The 23314-nt window shown below is 46.6% G+C and overlaps 2 non-coding genes across 2 annotated transcripts; both read right to left on the reverse strand.

The window, feature by feature from the left end:
• Positions 1-240: 240 nt before the first annotated feature.
• On the reverse strand, positions 241-344 carry LOC111546698. The gene has a single exon (XR_002732875.1). It is a non-coding gene; the product is annotated as a U6 spliceosomal RNA (small nuclear RNA).
• Positions 345-22645: 22301 nt separating this feature from the next.
• On the reverse strand, positions 22646-22752 carry LOC111546704. Its single transcript, XR_002732880.1, has one exon. It is a non-coding gene; the product is annotated as a U6 spliceosomal RNA (small nuclear RNA).
• Positions 22753-23314: the final 562 nt, after the last annotated feature.

The following is a 23314-nucleotide window of genomic DNA, read 5'->3' on the forward strand; positions in this document are numbered from 1 at the left end:
TCATACTATTATATCAGACAAGGCAGCTCCAGATCCTAATATCCTAACTTAATAAAAAATCATAATTTTGCCCATTAGTTCAATTACATTTGATACTAAATCCTTTGTCAGATCTACTGTCAGGAAGCCAAATGGATTTGAGATTTGCCTCCACTCCAGGTTCACAGAGACCTTAGGGCCGAGAGCTGAATGAGAGAGGGAGAATGAAAGCTTAGCTAAGAAATGGAATTAACTTAAATAAAATTTTTTCAATTTTACTTTTATATTGCGTGTCATCCTTGCTCAGGAGCCATGCTAATCTCTGTATCGTTGCAATTTTAATAAATGTGTTCCGAAGTGAGCATGAAATTTAACATTTAAAAAAATGTCTGTAGGGCCAGGCACAGTGGCTCACACCTGTAATCCCAGCACTTTGGGAGGCCGAGGTGGGTGGATCACCTAAGGCCAGGAGTTCAAGACCAGCCTGACCAACATGGAGAAACCTCATCTCTACTAAAAGTACAAAATTAGCGGGCGTGGTGGTGCATGCCTGTAATCCCAGCTTCTTGGGAGGCTGGGGCAGGAGAATAGCTTCAACTTGGGAGGCGGAGGTTGCAGTGAGCCAAGATCGCGCCATTGCACTCCAGCCTGGGCAACAAGAGTGAAACTCTGTCTCCAAAAAAAAAAAAAAAAGTATGTGGTAGACCTGGAGGCACATAATCACTTTTTGGAATACAGTTTGTCACTTTTAATTGAAAATAACTAAATAATGTCAATGTGTAACTGAGGATCAGATGTCAAGGTTGGGAGGAGAGCATCTTCCCTTAAATGCTGTTTGTTGTGACAGAAGCACATGCTATCATCGAAAGCAAACAAAAGAGAAAAACAAAAACCCTGGGTGTCAATAGTAAACAGTGGCTACTACAGACCTACAGAAATTGGATTTCCTGTTGGCTATGGGATTCTAGTCAAGCAAGGTCTGAAGTCTTTGACATGTACTTGAATGCATTTACAGTAAATGAGATTTAGAAAGCTGATCTTTTCCCAGAGGCAATGCTGCCTAACTATTGTCTGGAGATGCTCAGGGACCATCCCTAGATTCCATTAAGAAGTGGTTTCTTCAGAGGTTGCAGTCAGTCCAGATTGTGCCATTGCACAATACCCTGGGCCACAGGGTATTGTTTTGACTCTGTCAAAACAAACAAATAAAAGCGACCACTTAAAATGTACCCACCGCAAAATGAGCCGTTGAGTTGTGACTCCTCTGAAATGCAACTGGGGAAGGGAGACTGAATCACAGCCGTGAAAATGTGGTCACAAAGGACAAAGAGTCAGGGTAAGAGTTTGCCAGGTGGCTCCAGTCATGTGCTGTGTCAGAGCGGTCGCCGGGGCAGGCTGACACACGTCCTCCCACGGGCTAGGCAGGGGTGGGAGCCAGCCCCACAATGGAGGCTGCTGTCTCCATTTGATATCGCTTTGATAATAGGATCCTCCAAGGATATGGGGTTTCCTTTGTTCTGTCTTTATGTTCAATAAGTAACTTTCCATCTTAATTTGCATTTCCAAGTGAGTTTTCCCACAGGGGAGAGGCTGTGATGACTGGTTGAAACAAGTCGTGTGGTTTTACACGGTTACACATGTCTTCCAGGGAGACGCGTGCATTTGCACTGGACACTGTCTACACTCAGTCTTGAGAGAGTGTGAATCTGGGGAGACTGCGTCTATACGAAACCATCGCAGGCTTGGAATGAGAAGCCCGGGCTCCATCCTGAGTCTCCCTGCTCACTAATGTGTGATCTTGACCTTGCTGCTTAGCACTTCCTTCTGTGTCAAATAGAACTGATTGAGTTTTGCAGAGCTTGGGTGAAAAGTGAGAAACTTTAGGCAAAGCACTTGAGATCATGCAATGCAGTAGACACGGGAGAAATGGTGCTACTAATAAATGCCACCCAAAGAAAGGCCTCACTCTAAAAATAAATACATAAAATAAAATAAATGGCACAAATGTTCCCCTGAGTGAACTGAGGGTGCAAGCCGCCCCTGGCACTGGAGTGACCCCAGACCTATGTAGTGACCTCTGAGCCCCTCAAGAACCAGCCTGCCAGCTCCCTGCTGAGTTTATTCAGGTTTGGGGCATTAGATAAAGCTGTGAAGACAGGAGCCCCGATCTAGACCCGGTTCTCCCATGAGCGGGCTCAGTGACTGAAGAAGTGAGATAACCTCCCCGGGCCCCAAGAGTCCCTGTCTATTATATGACAGGGACTTGGACTAGACTAAATTTTTTTCTTTTTCTTTTTTTTCTGAGACAGGACCTGGCTCTGTCACTCCGGCTGGAGTGCAACGGCATGATAGCAGTTTCGAACTCCTGGATTCAAACGGTCCTTCCATCTCGGTCTCCCAAAGCACTGGGATTACAGGCATGAGCCAATACGCCCAGCCCTGTTTCATGATTTTAGTCAACTTGGCCTCCTGAGAGACAAAGAGAAAAGAATCACAAATCACAAAAGACAGAAGATGGGAGTAGCGGCAGAGGAAAAGGTACCAAGTCAAAGACAATAGAATGACTGGTTCCATTTCCTATATGCCCTTTCTCCTTTCCGAATCCTGTTTTCCTGGATGCTGACTGACGACACCTGTGACTGTTCCCCAGCCATCAGTGGGGTCAGCTTCAGAGCAGGTGCCCCTGGTGCAGAAGGAAAGGGCCTCTGTGAGGACGGGCAATGAGCCTTTGCCCAGGGCAGGGCTGCGCCTGGCTGGGAGTGCCTCTGAAGTCAGACGTAGGAAGCTCCTTTCAAGTTGTCTGCTGAAGAATTTGAAAATGCTTTCCCTGAATGAAAGACGGGTCCCTTAAAATAAAACATTTTCTGGCATTTAGTGAAAATTTTATAACTGAAGTGTTGTATCAGAAGCAAGATGTAAATGGTATAACATCCTACGGGAAAGACTGAATTCAGTTTCCCTCCTTCACAAAACCCAGGGAAGAGAGTACAATGGTGACGGCTCAGATGGGTGAGATACTTTGGGAGGCCAAGATGGGTGGATCACTTGAGGTCAGGAGTTTGATACCAGCCTGGCCAACATAGTGAAACCCTGTCTCTACTAAAAATACAAAAATTAGCCACGTGTGGTGGCGGGTGCCTGCAATCTCAGCTGTTCAGGAGGCCGAGGCAGGAGAATCACTTTAATCTGGGTGGTGGGGGTTGCAGTTAGCCAAGATTACGCCACTGCACTCCAACCTGGGTGACACAGCAAGCAAGACTCTGTCTCAAAAAAAAAAAAAAAAAAAAGAAAAGGAAAAAAAAAGTCTGGATGTGGTGGCTCACACCTATAATCTCAGGGCTTTGGGAGGCTGAGGTGGGCAGATCACCTGAGGTCAGGAGTTCAAGACCAGCCTGGCCAACATGGTAAAACCCTGTCTCTACTAAAAATACAAAAAATTAGCTGAGCATAGTGGTGGGCACCTGTAATCCCAGCTACTTGGAAGGCTGAGGCAGGAGAATCGCTTGAACCTGGGAGGCGGAGGCTGCAGCAAGCTGACATCATACCACTGCACTCTTGCCTGGGCGACAGAGCAAGAATCTGTCAAAAAAAAAAAAAAAAAGTCCCCAGTGGCCATGATGGGGCTACATCCAAGACTCAATTCTTAGTCCTTCTCTTCCTTGACCTCTCTGGGGCTCTTGGCATAGTTGATCACTCCCTCTTCCCTACGTAATTATCTTTATTTGGCTGCAGGAACACTGCATACTCTTAGGTTTCTTCCTATGTTCCTGGCTGCTCCTTTTATGTCTCTTGTCCTGTCCTTCTCACCCCAAACTCTGACTGTCGGGGCGCCCTGGGTCCTCTCCACTTCTGGTTATCTAATCTAGTATCCTGGCCACCAATGGGCTGATGCCTCCCAATTTCATACCTCTAGCTAAGACCTATTCCTTTAATTCCAAACTTTATGACCAACTGGCTTGATGAACAGATATCTTAAGCCTAACATGTCCAACATGGACCTTTTGCTCTTTCTTTCAAAACTTGCTTCTCACCTGACTTCTCGTTTCAGTAAATGGCAAGTCCATCCTTTCAGTTGCTGCTATGGACTAAATTATGTCTCCCATCCCAAATTTATATGTTGAATCCCTGACCCCTCATTTGACCATATTGGAGATAGGGCCTGTAGGGAGGTGATTAAAGTTAAAAAAAAGTCATAAGGCTAGAGCTCTGCTCCAATAGAACTGGTCTCTTTACAAAAAAAGAAGAGACACCAGAGCTCTCCCTCCACCATGTGAGGACACAGGGGAGAAGGTGACTGTCTGCAAACCAGGAAGAGAGTCCTCACCAGAAACAGACTATTCTGGCACCTTGTCTTGGACTTCCCAGCCTCTAGAACTGTGAGAAATGAATTTGTGTTGTTTAAACCATCCAGTCAACATATTTTGTTATGGCAGCCTGAGTTCACTAAAATAGTTGCTGTAAATAAAAAAGTAACTGAAGCAGATCTCAATCAACTGGAGGTTTGTTTTGCCAAGGCTGAGGATACGCCTGAGAAAAAAACACAAATCACAGGAGCATCTGTGATCCTTGCTTTTTCCAAAGAGGTTTTAAACACTTCAATATTTAAATGGGAAGGAGTGAGCAGGAGGAGAAGGAGGAAAGGAAAAAAATGTGGGCCAGATGTGGTAGCTCATGCCTCACATGCCAGCACATGAGGAGGCTAAGGCAGGTGAATTGCTTGAGCCCAGGAATTTGAGACCAGCCTGGGCAGCATAGCAACACTCGTTTCTATAAAAAAAAAATTAAAAATTAGCTGGACATGGTGGCCTGTGCCTGTGGTCTCAGCTATGTGGGAGGCAGAGGCAGGAGGATGGCTTGAGTCCAGGAGTTTGAGGTTACAGTGAGCTATGATTGAGCCACTGCACTCCAGACCCAGCCTGGGTGACATAATGAGACTTTGTTTTTAAAAAGAAAAAAGAGGCCAGATGCGGTGGCTCACTCCTGTAATTCCAGCACTTTGGGAGGCCAAGGCAGGTGGATCACCTGAGGTCAGGAGTTCGAGACCAGCCTGGTCTCAAAACCCCATCTCTACTAAAAGTACAAAAATTGGCTGGGCGTGGTTGTGGGCACCTGTAATCCCAACTACTCAGGAGGCTGAGGCAGGAGAATCACTTGAACCAGGGAGGCGGAGGTTGCAGTGAGCCTAGATGGTGCCACTGCACTCCAGCCTGGGAGACAAGAGCGAGATTCCATCTTAAAAAAAAAAAAAAAAAAAAAAAAAGAGGGAAAAACGTGGACAGAGGATAGGAAACGAGGCAAGTAGTCAGTTACATTCTTGTGAAGCTTTGATTAGCGCTCAGTGAATCCACATTTTACACGTGAAAAGAGGGAGCAGAGGAAATGGCAATTATGCATTCATCTCTTGCTCAGTAATTCTACATTTTGCATAAGATAAAGTAAGCATGTAAAATTACAGCTTACTATTGCTATCTGTTTAGGGACAAAAGGAAGGCAGTTTTTGCACGACTCACTTCCCAAGCTTAACTTTGCCTTTGGCATAGCCAGTTCAGGGTCCCGAGATCCTGTTCTTTTTTTTTCTCCCACATTGCCAGGGCCCAAAATATAGGATCATCCTTGAATCTTCTTTTTCTTTCACATCTTACGTTCAAATCCTGTCAAGTCTACGTTCATTCAGATTTTTTCTACTACTTATCACCAACATGATTCAGGCTGCTGTGGTCTTTCTTGGATTACAGCAAACACCTCCTGGCACAACTTCCAGCTTTGGATTCTATGCTCTCAAGCCCACTCTATTATCAATAACAGCAACAGAGCAGAGCAGTGCTTTTTAAATTTAAATTTTATTTTATTTTTGACACAGAGTCTCGCTCCGTCACCCAGGTTGGAGTGCAGTGGCGCGATCTTGGTGCTCACTGCAACCTCAGCCTCCCGGGTTCAAGCAATTCTCTTGTCTCAGCCTCCTGAGTAGCTGGGACTATAGGCGCGTGCCACCACGCCCGGCAAATTTTTTGTATTTTTAGTAGAGACGGGGTTTCACTGTGTTAGCCAGCATGGCCTCAATCCCCTGACCTCGTGATCTGTCTGCCTCGGGCTCCCAAAGTGCTGGGATTACAGGTGTGAGCCACTGCGCTCGGCCAGCTTTTCTTTTCTTTTTTTGTTGTTGTTAAGACAGGGTCTTGCTCTGTTGCTGAGGCTAGCATGCAATAACATGATCCCGGCTCACTGCAGCCTCAATCTCCTGGGCTCAAGTGATCCTCCCACCCCAGCCTCCTGAGTAGCTGGGACTACAGGTGCACAACACTACCCCCGGCTAACTTTTTAAATTTCTATTTTTGTAGAGGAAGTGTCTCCCTATGTTGCCCAGGCTGATCTCAAACTCTTGGGTTCAAGCGATCTCCCTGCCTCAGCCTCCCAAAGTGTTGGGATTGTAGTGTAAGCCACTGAGCATGGCCCAGAACAGTGCTTTTGATGCTAAAATAGATGGTGTGTCAACCAGGCGCGGTGGCTCGGACCTGTAATCCCAACGCTTTGGGAGGCCAAGGCGGGCAGATCAACTGAGGTCGGGAGTTCAAGACCAGCCTGATCAACAAGGAGAAATCATGTATCGCTAAAAATACAAAATTAGCGGGGCATGGTGGTGCATGCCTGTAATCCCAGCTGCTTGGGAGGCTGAGGCAGGAGAATCGCTTGAACCCAGGAGGCGGAGGTTGCAGTGAGCCGAGATGGCGCCATTGCAATGCAGCCTGGGCACTAAGAGTGAAACTCCATCCCCCCCCAAAAAAATAGATGGTGTGTCACTTCCATGTTAGAACACTCCGTCTTACCCAGATAAAAGTCATCCTCTTTGGGAAATGGCCTACAGGGCCTGGTAAGATTTGTCTGTGCTCCCCTCCCACAGCATGATCCTGCTTTCCCCACCACCTCCGCTTCCCCAACCACCTCCAAGTCCACCTCCCTCACTCCACTTCTGTCACACGAGCCTTCCAGCTGTTTCACACCCAGATTTGCACGTAGCTCTGTCCCTCCCATCTGGGCTCAAATGTTGTCCTCAGCCAAACCTTCTTTGACTACTCCCTACTTGGAATTGCAGCCCCTCCATCCTACCCTACCATCTCCCACCCCACCATCTCTCTCTCACACACACACACACACACACACGCACACACACACACACGCATGCACACACAGGCTTCCTCTCCTTTCTCTGTCTTGTTCTTTCCCATAGCATTGATGCCATCTAATATTTCGGTTTGCTTGCTTGTTTATTTCCTATCTGTCTTCTGCCACTCAAAGGTGAAAGCCTTGGTTCAAGGAGGGCAGGGATTGTTCTCTCTCTTTCTCTCTCTCCCTCTCTCTGTTTTTTTTTTGTTTTGTTTTGTTTTTTCAGTCTTGCTCTGTCGCCCAGGCCGGAGTGCAGTGGCACCATCATAGCTGACTGCAGCTTCAACCCTCTGGGCTCAAGTTATCCTCCTGCCTCAGCCTCACAAGTAGCTGGGACTACAGACACAATCCACCACACCAGGCTACTTTTAAATTTTTTTGTAGAGATGGGGTTTCACTGCGTGGCCCAGGCTGATCTCAAACTCCTGGACTCAAGCAATCTGCCCACCTTGGCCTCTCAAAGTGCTGGGATCCCAGGCGTGAGCCACCACACCCAGCTTCTGTGTAAATAAGTGTTGAATGAATGGATAACATTCATTTCTTTAGATTTTATTCAGAAAGCACAATATTTTGAAATGAAGCATTTTTAAAAATATTGGTTTACCATTACTGCCTTTATTATTTGTTTTTCCTTTTTCTTTTTTTGGTAGAGACAGAGTCTCATTGTTGCCCAGGCTGATTTTGGACTCCTGACCCCAATCCCTCTCAAAGCATTGGGATTACAGGTGTGAACATCCACCCTGGCCCACATAACTGTCTTTAAATAAAGACTTTTACTCTTTTTCTTTTTTTTTTTTTTGAGATGGAGTCTCACTCTCAGCCAAGCTGGAGTGCAGTGGTGTGATCTCAGCTCACTGCAACCTCTGCCTCCCGGGTTCAAGCAATTCTCTTGCTTCAGCCTTCCAAGTAGCTGGGATTACAGGCGTGTGCCACCACACCTGGCTAATTTTTGTTATTATTAGTAGAGATGGGGTTTCACCATGTTGGCCAGGCTGTTCTCGAGCTCCTGACCTCAGGTGATCCACCCGCCTCGGCCTTCCAAAATACTAGGATTACAGGTGTGAGCCACCCGCACCCGGCCAAGACTTTCATGCTTTTCTTTTTGAGATGGACTCTTGCTCTATCGCCCAGGCTGGAGTGCAGTGGCGTGATCTTGGCTCACTGCAACCTCTGCCTCCCAGGTTCAAGCAATTCTTCTGCCTCAGCCTCCCAAGTAGCTGGGACTACAAATGCACGCCACCGCGCCCGGCTAATTTTTGTATTTTTAGTAAAAACAGTGTTTCACCGTATTGGCCAGGCTGGTCTCAAACTCCTGACCTTGTGATTCACTCACCTTGGCCTCCCAAAGTGCTAGGATTACAGGTGTGAGCCACCGTGCCTGGCCAACTTTTACTCTAAAAAGTATCATCTCTCTTTTAATTTGCCCCACAGCTGGCTGAATCGAGGCAGTTTGAACCACATGGTCACCCCATAGCAGCATGCTATTTATTGTAGGCAAAATCCTACAAGGAAAAGAAACTTCTTGAATGCTGTGTTTATAAACCTTAAGGAAAAACAACATTATAGTAGTATTTTTAAAAAGTAAAGGTTGGGCTTGTTAAAGGATGCTTTTTAAAACAAATTAGTTGGAACACTTGGGTTTATTTGGAAAGAATTAAGCCTGTTCCCTTCCACCTGCTAACTAAAAAGGTTTCTATGGGCCAGGCATGGGGGCTCATGCTTGTAATCCCAGCACTTTGGGAGGCCAAAGTGGGAGGACATCTTGAGGCCAGGAGTTCAAGACCCACCTGGGCAACATAGCAAGACCCTGTTTCTACAAAATAAAATCTAAGAATTAAAAAAAAAAAAAAAAAAATGGCTTCTGTGGGAACATGGGAAGTTTCTATTCATTTGGGATTGAATATCCCTTGGAGAAAAAGTCTATGGTATTCTGACAGTCTAGGTGGTCTTCCTGGGACTCACCTGTAGAAAAAGGAAACAACCCAGAAAAGCAGCGGTCCCATGCGTCCGCAGTGCCCGGGATGGCCTGCTGAGAGCACGTTCCCAGGACGCCTGTAGAAAGCATTCCGGTTCCAAGCCTGTTTCATCTTCCAACTGCACCCTGACCCCCAGGAGGAAGCCTGACAGCTCTCTGGCTGCAGCCGAGGACTGTTATTAGAACACCATGTTCTAACATCCCCTGAGGAGACCGTGGACAGCATTTGCTTCAGAATCCTCTCCCCCAGGAAAAGCCTTCTGCAGAACACATCTAAAATTCTAGAAGACCACAAAAATTACTCTTTCTGACAAAGAGGATGGAAGAGCCAGGGGACTGCCTGACCTTTGACGAGGAGTGTCCTTCTTGACTGGCCCAGTCTGTGCCTGCCATGCATCTACTTGCTCCAGCCCAGAAGTTAACCCCAGCTTCTTCCTTTTTTTTTCTTTTTTTTGAGACAGAGTCTTGTTCTGTCTCCCAGGCTGGAGTACAGTGGCACAATCTCGGCTCACTGCAACCTCCATCTCCTGGGTTCAAGCGATTCTTGTGCCTCAGCCTCTGAGTAGCTGGGATTACAGGCACCTGCCACCATGCCCGGCTAATTTTTGTTTTTAGTAAAGACGGGGTTTCACCATGTTGGCCAGGCTGGCCTCAAACTCCTGGCTTCAGATGATCCGCCTGCCTTGGCCTCCCAAAGTGCTGGGATTACAGGCATGAGCCACCGCGCCTAGCTGGCTTTTTCCTTTAAGGCCAGAACTTACAATGTGCTTCTGTGACAAATCCACGCTGCCTCCGAGGCTCCGACTTGGTGGAAAGATGGTTCTGGAGAGGCTAGTCTTTGGGCTCAGCTCCTGTCAGCCCTTGACTGTGAGGTCTGATGGACTCCAGCTCACCCTGTCAAATGTGCTTCTCTTGATGAATGTCTCTGCTCATTTCCGAACACGTTCTCAAACACACTGCTAAGTAACGGGTGTGACTTCAACCTTCAGTGGCAGCAAAGGAATAAGAGCAGAATATAATGGATGTTTATAGAGCACCTTGAATACAGTCCCCAGACTCCAAAGGTTGCTTTCTGTTTAATGCTATATGACTGTGGGTAGGTGTAAATGAATTGCTTAATATATTTTAGTATATTGCTTAATTTTGTCAAAATTGTGACAGAATTGCTACATGCACCTGCTTTTAAAAATCCAAACAGCTTGGTCGGACGTAGTGGCTCATGCCTGTAATCCCAGCACTTTGGAAGGCCGAGGCGGACGGATCAAGAGGTCAGGAGTTCAAGACCAGCTTGGCCAAGGTGGTGAAACCCCCTCCCTATTAAAAATGCAAAAATTAGCCAGGAGTGGTGGCACGCGCCTGTAATCCCAGCTACTCGGGAGGCTGAGGCAGAGAATTGGTTGAGCCCGGGAGACAGAGGTTGCAGTGAGCCGAGATCGTGGCACTGCATTCCAGCCTGGGTGACAGAGCGAGACTCCGTCTAAAAAAAAAAAGAAAGAAAGAAATATTCCAAACAGGCATGACAGGTGTGGTGGGTGGCTCATGCTTGTAGTCCCAGCACTTTGGGAGGTTGAGGTGGGACAATTGCTCGAGGCCAGGAATTCGAGACCAGGCTGGACAACATAGTGAGACTCCATCTCTGCAAAAAAAAAAAAAAAAAAAAATTGGCTACACATGATGGCACGTGCCTGTAGTCTTAGCTACATGGGAGCCTAAAGCAGGAGAATGGCTTGAACCCAGCAGTTCAAGGTTACAGTGAGCTATGATCACGCCACTGTACTCCAGCCTGGGGGATAGAGCAAGACCCTGTCTCTACTTTTTTTTTTTGAGACGGAGTTTTGCTCTTGTTGCCCAGGCTGGAGTGCAATGGCGTAATCTTGGCTCACTGCCACCTCCACCTCCCAGGTTCAAGCAATTCTCCTGCCTCAGCCTCCCAAAGTGTAGCTGGGATTACAGTCATGCACCATCACACCCAGCTAATTTTTTTGGTATTTTTAGTAGAAATGGGGTTTCACCAAGTTGACCAGGCTGGTCTCAAACTTCTGACCTCAGCCCACCTCAGCCTCCCAAAGTGCTAGGATTACAGGCATGAGCCACTGTACCCAGCCCTCTAATTTTATTATTATTATTTTGTAACTAAAAAGTAAACTTTAACGTCGAAAATGCAAACTTGGGGAAGACAGGAAAGATCACACACAAGGCTGTCACTTCACACTTGGAAGGTTGCACAGCGGCCAGGCAGAGGCGCGCCTCACTTCCCACACGGGGCGGCGGGACGGAGTTGCTCACTTCCCAGACGGTGGGCAGCTGGATTATTATTATTATTTTTTAATCCAAATTGCACAGAAAGTCTTCATGAAAAGCAACAGCTCCGGGCTCCACCTCTCTCTGCCTCCCTTACTCTCCTGTCACCTTTCAGCAGGGTACTTTTAATTTTACATAGTCATAATTAACTTCCATTGTGTTCTTCTCCAGAAACACAATAAATCTGGTGTGTTCTATCTACAGACTTATTCCAAACATTTGAGACAAATAAGCAGTGTTTGTTATGCAAATGTCAAGGCTTTTTAAGATCTTTTGGTTCTAACTCTCCGAAGGATGTGTCCTTGGGAGATCACAAAACAAAACTCTGGCACAACCTGGCCGGTTATCTTCCAATCATGCCCTTTGGGGTGGCAGATCCCATCACGTAGACTCTCCATTCTGCACGTATATAAGTGGCTGGAGACCAAGCTTGTGAGGCACAACACAAAAGTTGTGCAATTACCCGGGAGGTAATTACTGACTGTGTCTTGCTTGCTGCCTTGCAATAAAAATCAGGGAGAAGGACACCACAGCTCCACCACTTTCAGGTTGCCAGAAGGCCCTCAGGGATGTTAGGCTTTAGGACAAGAGAGCCAGCAGAGATGGGAATCCAGGCTGCAGTTCAGCTGTTCGTGCCTGATGTCATTCTGCACCAGCAGCAAGAAAACTGAAAACATAAGAACGAGGCCAGGCACAGTGGCTCACGCCTATAATCCCAGCACTTTAGGAGGCAGAGGTGAGTGGATCACCTGAGGTCAGGAGTTGAAGACCAGCCTGGCCAACAGGTCTCTACTAAAAATACAAGAAATTAACAGGGCATAGTGGTGGGCACCTGTAATCCGAGCTGAGGAGGCTGAGGCAGGAGAATTGCTTGAATTAAAATTTTTTTTTTTTTTTTTGAGACGGAGTCTTGCTCTGTCACCCAGGCTGGAGTACAGTGGCCCACTCTCGGCTCACTGCAAGCCACGCCTCCCAGGTTCTCGCCAGTCTCCTGCCTCAGCCTCCCGAGTAGCTGGGACTACAGGCACCCACCACCACGCCCAGCTAATTTTTTGTATTTTTAGTAGAGACGGGGTTTCACCGTGTTAGCCAGGATGTTCTTGATCTCCTGACTTCGTGATCCACCCGCCTTGGCCTCCCAAAGTGCTATGATTACAGGCGTGAGACACTGTGCCCGGCCTGAAACTTTTTTAAATTTTTTAAAAAAGAAAGAAAATGTGGTATACATACCACAGAATTTTATTTTATTTTATTTTATTTTATTTTATTTTATTTTATAAGACAGAGTATCAATCTTGTTGCCCAGGCTGGAGTATAATGGCACCATCTCAGCTCACAGCAACCTCCGCCTTCCCAGTTCAAGCAATTCTCCTGCCTCAGCATCCCGAGTAGCTGGGATTACAGGCATGCACCACCAAGCCCGGCTAATTTTTTGTATTTTTAGTGGAGATGGGTTTCTCCATGTTGGTCAGGTTGGTCTTAAAATCCTGACCTCAGGTGATCTGCCCACCTGGGCCTCCCAAAGTGCTGGGATTACAGGCATGAGTGACTGCACCCGGCTCATATCACAGAATACTACTCAGACATACAAAATAATGAAATCATGTCTTTTGTAGCAAGATGGATGGAGCTAGAGGCCATTATTCAGTGAAATGTTCAGTGAAATGACTCAGAAACACTAAGTCAAATATTGCATGTTCTCATTAGTGGGAGGTGGACAATGGGTACCCACGAGTGGAATAATAAACATTGAAGACTGAGAAGAGCTGAGGGTTGAAATACTACGCATGGGTACAATGTTCGCTATTCAGGTGATGGGTTCACTAAAAGCCCAGACTTTACCACAGTGCAATATATGCATGTAAAGAAATCTACACTCGTGCCGCCTAAATATCTAACAAAAAATTATTTGCAGAAATAGTACTTTTTGCGGGGCATGGTGGCTCACACCTTTAATCCTAGCGCTCTGGGAGGCCAAGGCGGGTGGATCACCTGAGGTCAGGAGTTCGAGACCAGCCTGGCCAACATGATAAAACTCCATCTCAACTGAAAACTACAAAAATTAGCCGAGTGTGGTGGCATGCACCTGTAATCCCAGCTACTTGGGAGGCTGAGCCAGGAGAATCGCTGGAATCTGGAAGGCAGAGGTTGCAGTGGGTTGAGATCACACCATTACTCTCCAGCCTGGGTGACAGAGCGAAACTCCGTCTCAAAAAAACAAGAAAGAAAACAAAAAAAGAAAATCATGCTGGGTACAATAGCTCATGCTTGAAATCCCAGCACTTCAGGGGACTGAGGCAGGAGGATTGCTCGAGCCTAGGAGTTTGAGACCAGCCTGGGTAACATAGGGAGACCTTGTCTTTACAAAACCAGGCATGGTGGCGTGCACCTATAGTTCCAGCTACTCAGTAGACTGAGTAAGGAGGATTGCTTGAGCCTGGGAAATCAAGGATGCAGTGAGCCGTGATCATACCACTGCACTCCAGCCTGGGTGACAGATTGAGACCCTATTCGAAAGAAAGAAATTCTTTCTGTGATTCCCCAAAATTCCTCCCTTCCTTCTTTCTTTTGTTTTCTTTTGTTTTCTTTTTTCTTTTCTTTTCTTTTCTCTTCTCTTCCTTTCTTTTCTTTTCTTTTCTCTTCTTTCTTTTCTCTTCTCTTCTTTCTTTTCTCTCTTCTTTTTGACAGAGTCTCACTCCCTCACCCAGGATGAAGTGCAGTGGCACAATCTCAGTTCACTGCAACCTCTGCCTCCCAAGTTCAAATGATTTTCCTGCCTCAGCCTCCTGAGTAGATGGGACTACAGGTGCGTGCCACCACGTTCGACTAATTTTTGTGTTTCTAGTTGAGACATGATTTTGCCATGTTGGCCAGCTGGTCTCGAATTCCTGGCTTCAAGTGATCCGCCCACTTCAGCCTCCCAAAGTGCTGGGATTACAGGCGTGAGCCACCACGCTGGGCCAGGTTCCCATACTTTTGAGTTACTGTCCTTTTCTGTTCCAGGGCCCCATTAGGACACCACATTAGAGGAGTTGTCATGCCTCATTAGGCTCCTCTTGGCTGTGGTCGTTTCTCAGATTGTTTTTCATGACCTTGATGATTTAAAAAAAATGTCTTGCTATGTTGTCCAGGCTGGTCTTGAACTCCTGGCCTTAAGTGATCATCCTGTCTCAGCCTCCTGAGTAGCTGGGATTACAGGGACAGGCCACCACGCCTGGCTCCAACCTTCGTTGGTTTTCAGGAGTGTTGCTCATGTGTTTTGTAGATTGCTGCTCTATTAAGATTTGCCTGTTATTCTCATGATTCCATTGGGTTTGAGGTTTTCGAGAGGAAGGGAAAGTGCTGTTCCATGTACTACGAGCATGAGTTCTTACTGTTGATGCTCTCCTCGATCCTCCGCATGGGATAGTGTTTATCAGGTTTCTCCACTGTCATCCAGGCTGGAGTGCAGTGGCTCGATTACTGCTCACTGCAGCCTTGAACTCCCAGGCTCAAGTAATCCTCCTGCCTCAACCTCCTGATTAGCTAGGACTACAGGTGCATGGCACCAGGCCTGCCCTATCTCTCAAAAAGAAAGAAAGAGAGAGAGAGAGAGAGAGGCAGGAAGGAAGGAAAGGAAGGAAGGAAGGAAGGAAGGAAGGAAGGAAGGAAGGAAGGAAGGAAGGAAAGAGAAAGAAAGAAAGAAAGAGAAAGGAAAAGGAAAGGAAAGGAGGAAGGAAGGAAGAAAAGAAAGAGAGGAGAAAGAAAGAAAGAAGGAAAAAACAGAGTGAGAAACAGATGTATTGTGCAAGGGGAAAGATCTAGTTGTTTTGCTTAAAGGAAAGGAAGTTGGTAAAATGAAATAAATTCAGATATTCTTTGGAAGTTTTCAATAATAGATTTCAGAATATCTTTTTCTCAAAACAGATATTATAATAATTTTTTTGTAAGATGCCCATTTTCCATTTGACATCCTATTAAAAAGTCAAGATTCTTGTGAGATATGTTTTTCCTAATGGGTTAAATTAATTTTCTTTTTTCTTTTCGAGTTGGGGGTCTCTGTTGCCCAGGCTGTAGTGCAATGGTAAGATCATAGCTCACTGCAGCCTTGAACTCCTGGACTCAAGGGATTCTCTCATCTTTTAAGTTCAATTATTAAGTTGTTAAAAAACAAAAAACAAAATAAAAGGTTACCAGCTTCAGGCCAGACACAGTGGCTCACTCCTATAATCTCAACACTTTGGGAGGCCGAGGAGGGTGGATCATTTCAGACCATCTTGGCCAATATGGTGAAACCCTGTCCCTACTAAAAATACAAAAATTAGCTGGGCATGGAGGTGGGTGCCTATAATCCCAGATACTTGGGAAGATGAGGCAGGAGAATCGATTGAACCCAGGAGACGGAGGTTGCAGTGAGCCCAGATTGCACCACTGCACTCCAGCCTGGGCAACAGAACGAGACTGTCTGAAAACAAACAAACAAAAAATGGTGAGCCTTAGGACTCACGGTTTCTGTAATAAGGACTGCATCCCTTCTGCAAATTGAGAAACTCAGTCCAGTGGCTGTGCATTACATCGGTGTCCTGGTGCACATCAGCGCTGAGCTTTAGGTGCAGGGAGAACAGCTGCAGAGGGAGAGCTCTGAGGCCAGGAGACCCTCACAGGCTGTTACATCACCTGGGCATGAGAGGATGACAGGCCACTGGGAAAGGGAATGGATGTTCAACAAGATATGTTGATAATGGCATTGATGGTGTTTAGCAGTTGCCAGGGCAGGGGGTGAGAGGAAGTGAAAGCCAAATGTGACCATCATCTTGGTAACAAGAGCGTCTGTCACATCCCTAAACTCCCGCAGCATGGCTCTTGAACTGGATTCCATCCCAGTCCCCAGGGTCTCACACATCACATGAATGACAGGGTGGGGGTGAGACTAGCATTCCCAGATAAGCCAAGCCCTCAGCCCAGGCTTGCACACACCTCTGAGATGTCCCCATGAGGATCCCAACTCCATCGTGTTATCTCCCGTCATTTAAAGACCTCCTTCCCGCCTCAACCCTGTCTCTGCTTCCCTTTAGAGACAAACTTCTCAGGCGGCCGCTGTCTCCATTTCCCCCTCCTGAGTGGGATCTCCACTCCATGGCCATGGTCCCAAATGGAATGGATGCTTTTCCAGTCTCCTCTTTTATTTTTTATTTTTCCTTGAGACAGGGTCTTCCTCTGTCACCCAGGCTGGAGTGCAGTGGTGTGATCTCGGCTCACTGCAACCTCCACCTTCTGAGCTCAAGTGATTCTCCCACCCCAGCCTCCCAAGTAGCTGGGATTACAGGCATGTGCCACTATATCCAGCTAATTTTTGTATTTTTTATAGAGACAGGGTCTCACTATGTTGGCCAGGCTGGTCTTGAACTCCTGGGCTCAAACCATCCTCCAGCCTTGGCCTCCCAAAATGCTAGGATTACAGGCATGAGCCACCGTGCCTGGCTCAGTCTCCTCTTAAATAACCTTTCAGCGTCACTTGCCAGCTGCGTCCCCTGCTTGCTTACCTCTCCTCCTCCCTCCCAGCTGTGTCCCCTGCGTTTCCCTGGCTGCACCTCTTGTCTTTCTGCCCACTCCTTGGTAGCTTCCTCTCAGAGGTAAGGTGCAGGCCTTCTCTTCTCGTAGCACCCTCTCCTCCCAGCTGACTTTCTCTGCATCCTCACCTTTAGATACCATCTGCCATCAAGGTCCAAATAATAGATGTCCCCAGATTTGAGCTCCAGCCTCGCACACGTGGTTCCCTCTTCTGCCTGTCTGCGCTTCAGTCTCACATGCCACAGTGTTTGCTCCTCGTCCCTCTGCTTTTATCTGCAGCCTGCTTCCTGCTGGTATTCCTCATTTCTCAGGCTGCCAGTGGGGGCAGCTGTTCCCAGCATGCTCCCCTCCTTACTATCCAGTTCATTTCCCTCACTACTTCCAGAATCCACCTGCCAGCCTCACTCCGTTTCCTCCACTACCATTAAAATCCAAAAAAAAGTTTGTTTCCTTTTTTTTTTTCTTAGTCTGTGCCCAGGCTGGACTGCAGTGGTGCAATCATAGCTCACTGCAGCCTTGAATTCCTGACATCAAGTCATCCTCCTGCCTCAGCGTCCCCAGTAGCTGGGACTACAGGCACACACCACCATGCCGAGCTTTTTTTTTTTTTTTTTTTTTTCAGAGATGGAGTCTCACTGTGGTGCCCAAGCTAGTCTCAAACTCCTGGCCTCAAGCAATCCTCCCATTCTGATCTCCCAAAGCACGGGGATTACAGGTAGGAGCCACCACACTCGGCCACTAAACTGTTTTTTTCTTTTCTTGTTTTCTTTTATTTTGAGACAAAGTCTCACTCTGTTGCCCAGGCTAGAGAACAGTGGCACAATCTCAGCTCACTTCAGCCTCGACTTCCCTGGTTCAAGCAATCCTCCCACTTCAGCTTCCCAAGCAGCTGGGACTACAGGTGTCCGCCACCACACCTGACTAATTATTGTATTTTTTGTAGAGATGGGATCTTGCTGTGTTACCCAGGCTGGTCTTGAACTCCTGAGCTCAAGCAATCCTCCCGCCTCAGCCTCCCAAAGCACTGGGATTACAGGCGTGAGTCACCAAACTCAGCACTAAACTATTTCTTACAGTTCTCTAGTTTCCAGCAAAAATGTCTCACAAGAAGCGTAAAAAACAAAACAAACAAACCAAAAACAACGCAAACCTTACTTGGATCATTATAATGGATTTGTTTGCTTCCAGACAGCAAATCTTTACGGAATATTCCCTCTTTTGACCGCCTGGCCAGGGCATGGAGAATTTCCATGAGCAGGAATGTCAGAATCACACAGATTGAAGTACCAGCCTGAATTGAAAAAGCCTTATATAATTTATTTAAACTAACACTCACCAGCTAAATTGGACTAAAGCCAAAGGGAAGACAGGACACCTGCTAAACGGGGAGCCTCAGGGGCCAGGGAAAGGGGTTTGAGACCAGCCTTAGGACATAGTAAGATCCCCACCTCTACCAAGAAAAAGTAAAATACATACATAAATTTTATTTATTTATTTATTTAGAGACAGAGTTGCCCAGGCTGGAGTACATTAGTGCGTACTCCACATGTGGCCTAAAATACATAAATACATTTTAAAATAAGTAAATAAAGGCCAGGTGTGGTGGCTCATGCCTGTAATCCCAGTACTTTGGGAGGCTGAGGTGGGTGGCTCATCCGAGGTTGGGAGTTCGAGACCAGCCTGATCAACATGGTGAAATCTCATCTCTACTAAAAATACAAAATTAGCCGGGCATGGTGGTGCATGTCTGTAGTCCCAGCTACTCAGGAGGCTGAGGCAGGAGAATTGCTTGAACCGGGAGGCAGAGGTTGCAGTGAGCCGAGATCGGGCCATTGCACTTTAGCCTCGGTGACAGAGCAGAAACTCCATCTCAAAATGAATAAATAAAATAAAATAAAATAAAATAAAACAAGTAAATAAATAAAAAGGGTGAGTATGTTCAGGAGGGTGCCTGGGAGCAAGTGGAGGCTGACGAGTGTGTGGGGACAGAGGTGGAGCCTATTTACCGAGGACACCTATGGCTTCATGTGCCCTCTCTGGGAGCCGTGAAGGGGGTTTCCCTGTTCCTCATTATGGTCATCACGACCATCCTTCTTTCTGTCTGTCTCTTCAGTTGTAAAATGAAGATAACAGATCTATATTGTTCCTCAATTGGATATTTTTAAGATGAATGGGTCATTATATCGGGTTTTCATGCATTTTGGTTTTTTGTTTTGTTTTGTTTTGAGACAGAGTCTTACTCTGTCGCCCAGGCTGGAGTGCAGTGGTGCCATCTTGGCTCACTGCAAACTCCGCCTCCCGGATTCAAGCGATTCTCCTGCCTCAGCCTCCGAAGTAGCTGGGATTATAGGTGCCCACCACCACACTGGGCTAATTTTTGTATTTTTGGTAGAGACGGGGTTTCGCCATGTTGGCTAGGCTAGTCTCGAACTCCTGATCTCAGGTGATCCTCCCACCTCGGCTTCCCAAAGTGCTGGGATTACAGGCACAAGCAACCATGCCCAGCCTCATGCATTTTAAAATGAGATATTCCAGGGACTAAAACTGCTCAGGGACCAAAGAAAAAATGAGTCCAGAAAAAGAGCTGGCTGAGAACATTACTGAGGAGAATTTACCCTGCTGCTGCAGGCGGCTAAGAACATAGACGACCACTGCACGGCAGTGTCTCCATGGACCAAAGTGGGAAAATGTCTGGCTTTGCTCTCTGCTGCCTTATCAATATGCAGCTGACAAAGGGCTGGGTTAGTTGAGGCTGGAACCACTGGGTGCCATGCATGTGCTAACAATCCACACCGGCCAGCAGGCACTGCCCCATTGTTCTGTACATTGATCAAGAATATGACAGTCAGGGCCACCACCACTTTGTTCCTGCAATGCAGGGAAACTGCAAATCTATGAAACTTGAAAACATTGCTCAGAGAATGTGCTTAGGGAAATTCCATTCCTCCCAGACATAGCAGTCTTGCTGTCTACTTCCCACACAGGAATGGCAGATCAAGTATTTAGAAGGGGCTGCTCTCTGTCTGGGATTCTCCAAGGAGCTGTTGGAATAGTAAATGCCCTTTTAACTGGCTAGACTGTTTCAACTGAATCCCAGTCAAAAATGGAAAAGCAGGTGCCTTCTCTCCCTTCTCCAGCTCTCTCTCCCCTTCAGTCGAGCCTTCCAGCCGTTGTCAGAGCAGAACTGCCCTGGGGTTCAACACTGGTGGAGAAGGCAGCTGCCCAGTTTTGAGGAGGGCAAAATCTCTCTGCCCCCAGTCCCTAACTCACATCCCCATCAAATGTTGGGAGTTCCACCATTAGAGGAACTCATGCAGTTGGGAGTTCCTCCATTAGAGGAACTCATCCACCATTAGAGGAACCCCATGCAGCTGGGGCCGGGCGCAGTGGCTCACGCCAGCACATAATCCCCGCATTGTAAGAGGCTGAGGTGGGTGGATCACCTGAGGTCAGGAGTTCAAGACCAGCCTGGCCAATATGGCGAAACCCCATCTCTACCAAGAATACAAAAATTATCTGGGTGTGGTGGCATGTGCCTGTAATCCCAGCTACCTGGGAGGCTGAGGCAGGAGAATTGTGTGAACCTGGGAGGCGGAGGTTGCAGTGAGCTGAGACCATGTCGCTGCACTCCAGCCTGAGTGAAAGAGCAAGACTCTGTTTCAAAAAAAAAAGAGTGATACAGTTGGGCTTGATGCAGTGGCCCACATTTACAATTCCAGCACTTTGGGAGGTCAAGGCAGAAGGACAGATTGAGCCCAGCAGTTCCGGACCAACCTGGGCAACATAAGGAGATCCCACCAAAAATAAAAATAAAAAAAGCTGGGCATGGTGGTGCATGTCTATGGTCCCAGCTAATCAGGAGACTGAGGCAGGAGGATTGCTTGAGCCCGGGAGGCTGAGGCTGCTGTGAGCTGTGATTGTACCTCTGCAGTCCAGCCTGGGCTACAGCATGAGACACTGTCTCTAAAAAAAATAAAATAAATTTTAAAAAGTACAGTTGGCCCTTGAGCAACATGAGGGCTGAGGTGGCAACCCCTGTAGTGCTGACTCCCCAAAACCTTAACTACTGATAGCCTGCTGTTGACCAGAAGCCTTATCTGTAACATGAACTGTCAATTAACCATGTTTAGTATAAATATTCTATACTATATTCATACGATAAAGTAAGCTGGAGAAAAGAAAAGGTTATTGAGAAAATCATAAAGAAGATAAAATGTATTTACTATTCCTGAAGTGAAAGTGGATCATCATAAAGGTCTTTATCCTCATCATCCTCACACTGAGTAGGCTGAGGGGGAGGAGGAAGAAGAGGAGGGGTTGGTCTTGCTGTCCCAGCGATGGCAGAGGCAGAAGTGATGTAGGGGGTGGGAGGCAAGGCAAGAGAGGCAGGCGCACTTAGTGCAACTTTTATTGAAAAAAAATCTGCATGTAAGTGGACCCCTGCAATCCAAACCTGTGTTGTTGAAGGATCAACTGTATTTCTCTAGGGTTTCTTAGTGACACTGGAGAAGGTGCTTTAAAATGCCAGTATGGGCTGGGCACGGTGGCTTATGCCTGTAATGCCAGCACTTTGGGAAGCCAAGGCAGGTGGATCACCTGAGCTCAGGAGTTCGAGACCAGCCTGGTCAACATGATGAAACCCTGTCTCTACTAAAAATAAAAAAATTAGCTGGGTGCGATAGCACACACCTGTAATCCCAGCTACTCAGGAGGCTGAGGCAGGAGAATCACTTGAACCCGGGAGGCAGAGGTTGCAGTGAGCTGAGATTGCACCACTGCATTCCAACCTAGGCGACAGAATGAGACTCTGTCTCAAAAAAAAAAAAAAAAAAAAAAAGTTTTTAATTTTGATGTAGTTCAATTTATCTATATATTTTTTGTTGTCTGTGCTTTTGGTGCCATATCCAAGAGATCATTGCCAAATCCATTGTCATGAAGTGCTTTCTCTGTGTTTTCTTTTAAGAATTTTATAGGCCAGGTACAGTGGCTCACAATTGTAATCCCAGCACTCTGGGAGGCTGAGGCAAGAGGATGGCCTGATCCCAGGAATTTAAGACCAACATGGGCAACATAGTGAGACCCCATCTCCTAAAAAAAAAGGTAAGAGGCCGGATGCGGTGGCTCAAGCCTGTAATCCCAGCACTTTGGGAGGCCAAGACGGGCGGATCACGAGGTCAGGAAATCGAGACCATCCTGGCTAATGCGGTGAAACCCCGTCTCTACTGAAAAATACAAAAAAACTACCTGGGTGAGGTGGCGGGTGCCTGTAGTCCCAGCTACTCAGGAGGCTGAGGCAGGAGAATGGTGTAAACCCGGGAGGCGGAGCTTGCAGTGAGCTGGGATCCGGCCACTGCACTCCAGCCTGGGCAACAGAGCTAGACTCCGTCTCAAAAAAAAAAAAAAAAAAAAAAAAAAGGAAAGAAAAAAAAGGTAAGAAAAAAGAAGAAAAAAAAGAGTTTTATCATTTTAGGTCTTACATTTAGGTCTTGGATTCATTTAGAGTTGATTTTTGTGTATAGTGTAGGGGTCCAGGTTCATTCATTTGCATGTAGATATCCAGTTTTCCTAAAATCATTTGTTGAAAAAACTCCTTTCTCCACTGACTAGTCTTGGGACCCTAATTTAAAAACTATTGGACTATATGTATGAGAGTTTATTTCTGGACCCTGTATTCTTTTAATTTTTTAAAATAATTTCTCACTTTTGATTGTCATCCTTGCACAGGGGCCATGCTAATCTTCTCTGTATCTTTCCAATTTTAGTACGTGTGCTGCCAAAATGGGCACTTCTGGGCTTTCTTTTCCATTCCATTATTCTATATGTCTATCTGTATACCAATACTACACAGTTTGTTTGTGTTTTTTGAAACAACGTCTCACTCTGTTGCCCAGGCTGGAATACAGTGGCACAATCTTGGCTCACTGCAGCCTCAACCTCCTGGGTTCAAATAATCCTCCCACCTCAGCCTCAGTTTCAGCTGAGTAGCTGAAACTATAGGTGTGTGCCACCATGCCTGGCTAATTTTTGTATCTTTTGTAGATGGGGTTTTGCCATGTTGCCCAGGCTGGACTATACTGTTTTGATCACTGTGGGTTTGTAATAAATTTTAGAATTAGGAAGTGTGAGACTTCCAACTTTACTTTTTATTTTTTATTTTTATTTTTTACCAGGTCTCACTCTGTCACTCAGGCTGGAGTGCAGTGGCACAATCTCGGTTCATTGCAACCTCTGCCTTTCAAGTGATTCCCCTGCCTCAGCCTCCTGAGTAGCTGGGATTACAGGCACTCACCACCATGCCCGGCTAATTATATTTTGTTTTTGGTAGAGATGAGATTTCTTTTCTTTTCT

Source organism: Piliocolobus tephrosceles, chromosome 9 (assembly GCF_002776525.5).
Source record: "Piliocolobus tephrosceles isolate RC106 chromosome 9, ASM277652v3, whole genome shotgun sequence".
Taxonomy (NCBI): domain Eukaryota; kingdom Metazoa; phylum Chordata; class Mammalia; order Primates; family Cercopithecidae; genus Piliocolobus; species Piliocolobus tephrosceles.